The 11,425-nt window shown below is 41.8% G+C and overlaps 1 protein-coding gene across 1 annotated transcript in view; it reads left to right on the top strand.

Moving 5' to 3' along the window:
* The first annotated feature begins 579 nt into the window (after positions 1–579).
* The window catches only part of cers3a (ceramide synthase 3a), a 109,240-nt gene continuing 98,394 nt past the window's right edge, over positions 580–11,425 (top strand). The window contains 1 exon segment of the mRNA XM_050041304.1: positions 580–677. The gene's annotated coding sequence lies outside the window, so the exon portion shown is untranslated.

Raw genomic sequence — 11,425 nt, 5'->3', positions numbered from 1 at the left:
ACAAACTTTGGTACGTAAGGATGATTCATTATGAACATCAACAAACTGAAAACGATCAGATAAATAAGATTTAAACCAGCTTAGTGCAGAACCTTTTAGGCCAATTAAGTGATCCAGTCTCTGCAGTAGAATTTGATGGTCAATTGTGTCAAACGCCGCACTAAGATCTAATAAAACAAGTACAGAGACAAGTCCTTTGTCTGAAGCAATACAAAAGTACTTAAGTAATATAACTTTGTTACACAACTGATTATATATAAAACATAATGTTTGTAAAAGTCATGATCATTTTCCAGTTACCTCCTCTGTCCCTTAAAGGTTTGTTTAATGGGAGAACCTGCTTTTGCTCTTTATCTGACACACAGTACAAACAAGGTTATTAGATCCCCTGAGGGCAGGAAGAAAAAAAAAAAGAAAAGCTTGTGTGTGTGTGTTTTGGCAATCCGCTACCCTACCTTTACTTCCTGGAGGGGAGGAAAAAAAAACCTTCCCAGGTAATTGTGACTGGGCTGGGTGTGACCCTAGAGAATGTCAAACAAAGAGAGTGGCTCACTGCTTGTCATAGTAGGGGAATAGAGGATTTTTCTTTCATGTTCATTCCCCACAGGAAACAGCAGTGAGCCGGTGTGGAAACAACAGCCTGTACCTGCTCTTTTTGGACGCATTGACAGCGCCTGGTAAGTCTGTGTTTTCCTGTGACCTTTGAGTGTGAGTGGTGAGCACCATGTTTGTTTTTACCTTTCAGAATGTGACTGAAAGTTCTAAGTGTTTTGCTTTCTACTCAGGTGTAAATTTAGTAGAGGTTTGTTCGAGGTTCAAGGTTACCTGTAGCTACAGAGATAGGGGAGTCCAGCCTACAGTTTGTGACGTTTTCTTTTAAGCTTTGTGAGCTTTGTGGCTGACTTGGGATGAATAAAGTCTGTTCCCTGAGAGTTGTGTGGTCTGCTCATTTGAAATCAGATGGTTTGGGTTAGGATTAATTGTGGGGGTTTAAGATTGAGAACTGTTTTCTATCTCACTTTGACAGTTTTATGGACCTACACTGCTGGGTAACCTTTGTAGGGCCAGCAGCTATGTAAGGTGGAATGACAAATACAAATGTCCTTTAAAGCTACAGTTGGTAACTTTAATAAAAATACCTTTTCACATTTGCTGAAACTGTCGCAATCCTCTAAAAGAAGTACACTAGACTCTTTCTATTGCCTTTAATGGTGTTCATTAGAGTCCGACCGTGGTGCGGTAGAAACAACCAATCACAGCTGAGGACTCTCTGACACAGCTGTCAATGACTCCATGACCTGCAGTGAAACTGTCAAACTGCTTATCAAATATAAATCAAGAATCTGTTACAGCTGTGCCTATTTCTCAACTCAAATGTTTTCATAAACATATTTTAGTGTACTGTTTGGCTTTAAAATGAGAGCTTTTTAAAAAATATTTTATTTCAGATCTTTTCAGATGGAAAAGACACAAAGAACTAAGCGGTTAAATAAAGAGGCCATTACTTGCCTCATCCCATCTCTCCCTACAAATATAATGGAGAGAAGTGAAGAAAAAGACAAAACAAAATAAAAACAAAAAACAATCAGTGTACTCTTCTTCGTATGTTTCTTTGGTCACCCGTTAAAAGAATTAAATTTTGTGAAAATTATATGAAGACAAATGTTCAACTGAAAATAAGTCATTGAGGTATCATAAGGGTCCTGTCAGTGCTGTAGTACAGACAAGGAGGGGTTGCCATGTCTGTTTAAACCTACTTGCTTTCCCTGACATCTCATATTGTATTTTCTTCATATATAAAGTACTAGAGAACTCTGTGAGGCAGGTTTCAAAACCAACAAATTGTTACTCCGACCTCATCACATATCGACATTTGGTTGTGGGCTTTCCATGATGACAAATGACGTGCAAGGTACCCTGGTTGTGTTGTTGACACTCTGGGATGACTTGTCACTTTCTGCCTGTCACATGCACTGTCTGATTACAAAATACACTTCTGTTTTCACAGGAAATGTAGAGTTTGCGCACAGTCAGTACAGCACCACAAACTGACTTTTTTTTTTTCCTTCAACAAAACGCACATTATTGCATTTTGCCAATACTCACACATGGTTGGGTAAAAAAAGCATGTTGTTGGGTTTCAGAAAAAAGGACAGGGTTTGACTATACAATCTTACAGGAAGCAAACACTGGACTCCTGCTGCTTTAACTTTCATTGTTTTCCTGTCGGACAGCTTTTTTCATCAGTGTCTGATGCCGGAAGTCACTGACCAAGCGACGATTTTTGACGACCTTGGAGTGAGACTGGGTTGTCAAAACATGGGGATAGCTCAGTCTTTCACACCTTAAGAAAGATTTTCTTTGTGATGATCAGTCCATACTGAATCAAAAGATTTTTTTTTTAGTGACCTGGAGTTTCTAGCTGTTGCAACTAGCCTAGAATGGCAGTTTCTCAATTAGGAGGAAGATCATGTCTGGACACATCTCAGTATTAATGAAAAACTTCCAACCAAAGCTTTTGAAAGTCTGGTGCAGATCCAACACATATGAGCCAGCGATCCTTCAGACTGATTACATTTATTACAAAGTGGATGAGGGTGGGTAGAATGAATGTCATTTGACATGTGAATAATGGTGTCAGCAGAAAGGCCGCGGTGCAGATGAAGGGAATATAACTTCAACTTCTACTCTAGTTGACCACAACTACACTTGTTACTGTAAGTAAGTGCAATACAACCTCTGCCAGAAAAAAATCAATACTTTATCAATACATGTGTTCAGCCAGTAGAAAGCCATATTTCAACCTGCTCTGTCCACAGTCTCTCACTTAACACTATGGTTTACAATCGCAGTTTACACAAGCACATCGTGCTTGCGGGGCTAACAGCAAACTGTTAAAGACAAACTAAAATGAAAGCTGTCTGTAACACTCTAGTCTGTAGGCCTCTAGTTTCGCAGACCGGGTGAGGCGGAAGCGCAGCGCACCTGCGCTTCGCCAACTGGGTGTGGCCAGGCAGATTTTGCAAGTTTGACACACCGTGTGTGCTGGCACAGCTACTCCTCTTTCCCACCTCCATCCCTCCTACCTGCGCAAGTCGGAAAGAGGGAGGAGAGCAGGCGTGGAGTGGGCTTTACACAGCCGATTCACATCACACCAATCAAATGAGCCCCGCTCCTCGCCCTTAAATGCGCTGCGCAAAGGCGTAATGAGAGTTTACTCCATTCGCCATGGCAGAAGACAGCAGCAGCGTCAGATGGCCAAACTTCTCCCAGGAGGAAACTGATGTTTTGGTCCAGGAGGTCCAATCTAGCTAGCAGCCACCCATCCAGAGGGGGGTCCCCCTGAAAGACTGTAGGGATGACAGAATTCGCCAGGATGAACGAGTCATGAGCAGACCCAGGAAAATTAGCATACACATGTGTCACCAGGCAATTCAAGTCACAAATCACCTGGATATCAATGGAGTGCACTCCCTTACGGCTCACATAAGTGATGGCTTGGGTATCCGGGGCGCGCAACTGTACATGTGTGCAGTCGATTGCTCCCAGTACCCCAGGGAATCCACATTTCAACAAGAAACCTTGCTTCGTTTCCAGCTGGCTCTCAGGTGTGGATGAGAAAATTATGTACTCATTTGCATATCGGACTAGACTAGACGTCACTGCATGTATAGCTGAACTGACAGCTGTAGTCAGTACTGACACCACCGCGGCCACGGTGTGCTGGAAAGACCCGGTGGCGAAGAAGGTCAGAGCCACTGTCACCTTTACAGCAACAGGGAGAGCACAGGTGCCACTGTGGTGTGCATCAGAGGCCACAATGCACGTCACCACTTGGACCACCTCGCGGGGTAGATGTAATTTGTTCCTGTTTCACTAGCAAGAACCACACCACAACAATATGTCGTTTAAAGGTTTAATGGAATACAGGAGTTATTGAATGTTGAGAATAGATGAATGGATGTGGGTGAGGCAGAGGGAAGATGTCATCTGTTAGGCTGGTCTGGGAGGATGTATTGAAGTCCGGGAGGAGGGAGACTCAGTGTGGGGGTTCCATCTCAGGCATATATATCCACCCGAGCTGATCACTGGCCCCCAAAAGAGTCAGATTTAAATTGAACTGATTTGAAAATGAGCTTGACGGAGATCGTTAAGATTGTTGCGGATGTAGGAGCGATATGCTTGGGATGACCAGCGGCCTAGGACCTGAATGGTTTGGTCTGAGATGCCTAGTCTGGTTGCTGTGGATGCTGCACCGATGCGGAAGGAGTGGCTAGAATAGAGTTCTGGAGATACGCCTGAAATGCGTATGAATTGGTGTAAGTGTTTCTGGAACCAGAATCGATTGGCCATTTTTCCTGTTTCAGTGAGAAAGAGTGGGTGTTGAGGTGATGCCTTAGCAGCATACCTGGAGCTGATGTATTTGGTCAATGGCTCATATGGGCTGAGGTAGGATTCGAAGCGGAATAAGTAGATAGGGAAAGAAACTCCCAACTGATCTGTTTTGCTCCTTCAGAGCGTGAATATGAGTGAGTCAGCAGTGTGGATGGTTATGTCAGATAGACTAGTATAGTATAGTATAGTTATGAGAAGGATTATAGACGAATGAAGTTGGGGCAAATTCAGAGCACCTCAGGAATCTGAAAAAAGCCAGCAGAAACATGGATTCTAGGGTTAGGTCAACCAGAGGAGATATGTAGCCTGAACGAAGGGAGCGAATGCAGAGGCTGAGAAGGTCTGAAGTGAGTGGCAAGCGCCTAGCTGGGAGAGCCAGTTCCTGTTTATGCAGGCCTTTTATTAACATAGTAACGTGAGAATGGGAGGTTGAAGGACAATGGAAGCCAGTGACTAGTTTGATGAAGAAGCTGATTCCTGCTAAGTAGGTCTGGATGGTGGAGGACCATATTTTTTGGATGGAATGAGCATGGGTGATGAAATTGCAGATGGACATGACGTCCAGAGAGAGAAGAGGCAGCTGGTAGGTGGAGTGATATGCCTTGAAGCAATTCCAGCCAGTTAGGTAGGCTGAGAGTGTGCTTGGGGCGAGACTGTTAAGGATGGCTTCTTGTGAAGCGTGAGAGAGGTTTGGCATCTGTGGAGCTAGTTGAATATCGTGGCTGAAAATGGTGGGATAGGTGTTGGCTGAAGATCCGATTCTGGGGCCAAGTGTCTGAATTTCTGGAACGAGAAGCAAGACAATGAGTCAGCAATGTTGTTGTGATGACCGGGAATGTGGGCTGCCCAGAGGATGAACTGCTGTTGAGCTGAGAATAAGGTGAGTCTGCGCAGGAACTGCATGATGGCTAAGGAACGAGATCGACCTTTGTTCAGGATCTCTACGACTGCAGTGTTATCAGAGTGGATAAGTATGGACTTCCTAGACCATTCGTGCCCCCAAAGAATGGCAGCTATTATGATGGGATATAGCTCATGAAGCGCAGAGGAAGGAGAGCGGGACTCTGAGTCAAGGGATTCAAACTCTGGGGGCCAAGCGGAGGCGAACCATCTCCCTCCATAGTAGCCGCCAAAACCTGTGGAGGGAGCCGCGTCTGTGAAAAGTTGAATGTCCTCAGGCTGGGTGATGAAGTCGTCGTAGAAGAAGGAAATGCCATTCCAAGAAGATAGGAAATGTAGCCACATACGCATTTCCATTTTGCAGGCATCGTCTAGAATGACCCTATCGTGGAGAGAGGGAATGGCAGAAGAATTTAGCTTGAGGGATTATGCGGATGGCATAATTGAGATGGCCAAGGAGGGCTAACAGCTGGCGTTTGGTGCATCTGTCTGCTAGGAGGTAGTTTGACAGAAGCAGAGAGATGTGCTGTATTTTCTCCAAGGGCAGAGAAGCTTGGAAGGAAATTGAGTCCAGGGTGATGCCTAGGAACTCAATGTGCCAGGTCCTGATGTTTTCTCCTCGAAAAGAGGGACGCAGAGTTCAGAGAAAGCGTTAGTGAGCGTATTGAGCCCGTGGCAAGGAGGTGAGGATGGTGGAGTGGCGACGAGAAAATTGTCGAGAAGATGGAGACCGTAAGGGAGCCTGTGGTTGTTAGTAGGGATCCAGCATATAGCTTCTGAAAGAGAATCGAAGATCTTAGGACTGCTTTTGCAGCCAAAGGTAAGGCGCATAGAAAAATAATATGCCCCCTTCCAGCAAACGCCGAAAAAACGCCAGAAGTCAGGATGAATGGGCAAAACTTTAAAAGTGCTGGTGATGTCTGCTTTAGAAAGCCAAGCTCCATGTCCTGCTAGCTGAATGAGGGTGATGGCATGGTCGATGGTTGCGTATTGCATGGAGAAATCCGGACAGGGAATGACACTGTTGATGCTTGGAATGTGTGAGCTGTGTGGGGAAGACAGGTCCATAATTAGCCTCTTTTTTCCAGAGTATTTGCGAGTGGCAACACCTATTGGGCTAATGTGGAACAGTGGAAAAGGAGGAATATTGAACAGGCCTATCATGAATCCTTCTTTGACCTCTTAAGCCAACAGGGTGTCGACGGTGTGAGGTTCAGCAAGAGCAGACTGGAGGTTGTGACAGACGTGGGAAATGTCAGGGAGAACTGCCATAACAGGATGAAAACCATGTGTGAAGCCATCTATGAGACAGTGAACAAGCTGTCTATCAGGATGGTTTTGTAGAGCAGTGGCAAGGACATTTACCTGAACGGGGGTGCTGAGGTGCTGTACAAATTGGTCTGTAGCTGTGGTAGGATTGTGGGGGCAGGTGCTCCTGGCATGCGCACCGCCGCAGAAGGAGCAGACATGCAGGAGGCGGCAGTTGGGAAGAGCGCAGCCCAGGTGGTTGAATTGTTGCACACCATCTTGCCACCCTGGTAGAGGATCGGCCTTCCCCGTCTGTCGAACCCCTTTGGCATGGGGACACTGACCGAAGGACATATGTTAGCGGGCCTAGGAATGATGGGAGGTGGGGGTGCGGCAGGTGACAGGCGGTTAAAGACTGTGGTGTTGCGTGAGGAAGATGGACGTGAGCGAGGTAGTGGAGCAGTGACAGTGCATGCTGTGGCAGGGTGAGAAGGGGCTCCACATAGCTCGCAGGAAAGGGACGTGCGGGCTGCAAATATGCGGCAGTAGAGTTCAGAGTCAAGGGTGCCCCAGTACGTTCCCTGGTTAAATTGCTGTATCTGGCCAGCTGCTTGGTTAGCGAAGTGTACATGGTAACTGTAAAACCCTGTCCCTCCGAAACGTAGGGCCATGTCGAGCACGATAGATAGATAATCATCCATGTCGATGACTGATGGCTTAAAGGACAACTTTGGTATTTTTCAACCTGGGCTCTATTTCCCCATGTGTATGTGTGCGTATGATTCATGGGTACCACTCGTTCTAAAATTGGTTCAGTATTGAGGCGCGAAACAAGCTAAAACGGTAATGGGGGCAAATGCGTCCCATATAAAAGTGCTTTTTTTCGCCACTGNTTTGCCGTTAACCGCCGTGGAACTGTCGTATAGCGGAATCCGTAACTAGCTGCAATCTGTCATAAAGACTCTACTCTCATTGAGGGACACTTTCCGTTCAAGTACTGTCTTTTTGGTTGCCTTTTCCTAAAGTCTCAAATTAATTGGGACTTATAAATGATTGTCTCATTTTTTATTTATTTATTTATTTATTTATTTTTACTTTATTTATTTATTTATTTTTACAATCTTTTTTGTGCAGAGCGTTACTAAGACTTATTTAAGCTGATGTCTCACCAGGGAGATGTTTTATTAATCTCTACTTTTGCTTTCCCTACACTAGTTCAAACTCCTTTTCTCTCGCTCTCTATCCCCACTTTCTTTTTCCCTATTCCTCTGTTTAATTGTCTGCTTAGCTGGATCCCTATTAGCTGGGACTTAAACTACAATTTCTTCTACTTTTTCTTTCTTTGTTTCTTTTCTCTTTCCTACTTCTCCTATTATCTGTAAGGTCAGTTTATTATAATGGGAAATAAATGATTTTGTGGCAGCTCTTTTTCTTATGCATTCATTCTGTCCCATCACAAAATCTGCAGACTGAGCTTTGTCTTGTTGTCATGACTTTGTTCTGCTTTTGTGTGTGTACGTGTGTGTGTGAGCTTGTATACTTGCTTTTGTGTGTGTACGTGTGTGTGTGAGCTTGTATACTTGTGTGGCATGTGTGTGTGGACTTGTGTTTGTGTGTGTGTGTGTGTGTGTGTGTGTGTGTGTGTTACAAATTTTGGTATAATTATGTACATCTCTGCTGTCACAATAGTTGGATATTTATTTGTTTCATTTGAATAATGAATTCAGTTAAAGGTCTGCAAGTTGTTCACCTGAATATAAGGAGTGTGCTACCTAAAATTGACCTTTTAAGAGTCTGGCTTAATTACAACAAGCCTCATGTAATCACTCTTTCGGAAACTTGGTTGAACAGTAATATTTCTGACAATGATGTTAAGCTTGACAATTATCTCCTATACAGAAGTGATAGGGGTTCTAGAGGAGGGGGACTTCTGACCTATATCTCCTCAAGTCTGACTTCAGAACTTGTCATACCAAATGAGAATCCTTTGCATTTTGAATGTCTCTTCGTTAGGATAATTTTTCATGAGAATAAAAGATTAATTATTGGAAATTTTTACAGACCTCCTAAATCTCCTACAGAATCTACAAATTGTATCTTGTCTACCATTAACTCCTTAGACCACACAAGTGAGAAAATTCTCCTAGGGGATTTTAATTCTAACTGGCTAGACTGGTCCTCTCTCAATGATCGCAATCTCTTCAACAGTATAAACCTTACACAACTCATAACTGAACCTACCAGGGTGTGTTCTAGTTCTGCTTCCCTGCTTGATCTGATCCTAGTCACCCATCCTGATAGAATTGTTCAATCTGGTGTATTACCTGATTCTTTTAGTGACCACTCCATTGTCTTTTGTGTTTGGAAGATTAAATTGCCTCATCTTCCTCCTAAATTTATTAAGGTAAGGAAAGCTAATAATATTAATTCTGAACTCTTTATCTATGACATTTTAAACATAAACTGGGAAAGGTTTCAGTTAATTCCAAATGTTGAAGATGCGTGGCATTTCTTTTACACTGAGTTTCTTGAAGTTATAAATAAACATACACCCTGGTCAACAATTAGAGTTAAGGGTAGACATTTACCATGGATCAAAGGAGAGCTTATTAATTTATTATATAATAATATTATTATATTATTATATTTATTATATTAACAAAGAGACAAGGCCTGGAAAAATATCGAGCAACTAAGGATGTCTCTGATTGGAATGCTTATAAAGATTTGAGGAATAAATGTACAACTAAAACAAGAAATGCTAAAGCCAATTACTATAGAGACTGCCTAACAACCAATTTTAAGAACCCAAAACAATTTTGGAAGACAATTAATAGTGTTACTAATAAATCTACAAAAAAACTCCACTACTCATATTAAAATGAATAATGAAATTATTAGTGAATCAATATTAATTGCAGAAGCCTTTAGTCAGCACTTTTCATCAATTGGCAATTCTTTGTCTAGTAATCACTGCTCTGACTTCACCCTGATTTTTTTCAGTTCCTTTTCCTTCAGAACTATCACCCCAACTGAGGTTCAACGGGTCATCGATGGTTTAAGCTCTGGGAGCAGTTGTGGTCCAGACGGTCTGGAGATCAAATTCTTTAAATTGGCCTCTCATGTTTTATCATTCCCTCTGTCTGACTTGTTTAATCTATCTCTGACTACCTGTGAAACTCCCTCTTCTTGGAAATGCGCCAGAGTAACTCCTCTACATAAAGGTGGCGAGCCCCAAGATATTAACAACTATAGACCCATTTCAATTATTAAAAGTATTGCAAAAATATTTGAAAAACTTATTTTTAATCAATTATCCAAATATCTCAAAGATTACAATATTCTATCTCCACACCAATCTGGCTTTCGACCCCACTTCTCAACAACCACTGCTCTCACAAAATTCACCAATGACATTCTATCCTCTTTTGACAATAATATGCCTACTGGTGCCATATTCATTGATCTATCAAAAGCTTTCGATACGGTTGATCACTATCTCCTCCTAGACAAGTTATATGCTATTGGTCTCTCAACAGAATCAGTTTTATTTTTTAATTATTTTCTTCACCATAGAAGCCAGTGTGTCTCTGTTCAGAGCACACAGTCAGACTTCAAGTCCATAATAAAGGGTGTGCCTCAAGGCTCATCCTTGGGTCCTCTTTTATTTTCTATTTTTTGTCAACAATCTTCCACAAATCTGCTCTGACTGTCAAATTCATCTTTATGCCGATGATACCGTAATTTACTTTTCCAAACCTGAAATTTCACAAATTCAGCACTCTTTACAATCCAACTTTAATTTAGTTCAAAAATGGTTCTCATCAAACAAGCTTCTCCTGAATAAGAAAAAATCTTATAGCATGTTTTTTAGTACTTGATCTGATTTATTATCCAAAGACTGGTCATTAAATTTTCTTGATGGAGCACCACGAGAAAAAGTTGATGAATTTAAATATTTGGGCCTCTGGCTTGACTCTCAATTATCTTTTAAACCCCACATTGACTCAATTACAAAGAAAATCTACTATCGTTTGAAATTACTGTATCGTTCCATTGATTGTTTCACACTACAGGTCCGGAAAAGAATTATGACACAATTAATATTCCCCATACTTGACTATGCAGACATTATCTATCAGAACACCACAGAAACAAATCTTCGTCCTCTTACCGTACTTTATAATAGTCTCTGTAGATTTGTTCTGAGATGTTCCTATCGAACTCATCATTGTACTCTCTATGAGTCTCTGAATTGGTTAACTCCAAAAGCCAGAAGATTTTTTCATTGGTCATTATTTATTTTTAAATGCATTCACTTCAATTTTCCTTCATACTTAAAACACTTTCCGCACTCCTAGAATATCTAAAGAATCTGGCCGTCGCTCATTTCAATTCAAAGCTCCGTCTGATTGGAACAATCTCCCATGCCAGCTTAGGTCTACTACTTCTTTTCATAGTTTCAAAGCATCACTTCTAATTCATTTGCAAACTCCCTGTTCCTGTTTCTGATTTTTTATTCCTTTATTTTATTTCTTATTTACTTTCTCGTTCATATAATTGTTCTATTTTATATATTTATTGTATTAACCGATATTTCTGTGACTTTCTTTTTCCTAGTTGTAAGCATGGATATTACTAAGTTGATTACTAAGTTGAGATTTGGCTGTTTATGGAGTAGCTGGTGTTAGGAGAGCCTTGTCTGTGTTTGTGTCTGTGAAAGCATGCGTGTGTATGTACAAGTCCTGTAAAGTGCTACACTGTATGTCTTTTCATTTTTTGACTTTGTATTATTTGTATCATTTTGTGGAAGGACCCCCTCGAAAATGAGATGATTCATCTCAAGGGGCTATCCTGAATAAATGAATTTCAAATAAATCTC

The sequence above is a fragment of the Epinephelus moara genome, chromosome 1, assembly GCF_006386435.1.
Source record: "Epinephelus moara isolate mb chromosome 1, YSFRI_EMoa_1.0, whole genome shotgun sequence".
In the NCBI taxonomy this organism is placed as follows: domain Eukaryota; kingdom Metazoa; phylum Chordata; class Actinopteri; order Perciformes; family Serranidae; genus Epinephelus; species Epinephelus moara.
This window is presented reverse-complemented; position numbering and strand designations above follow the sequence as displayed.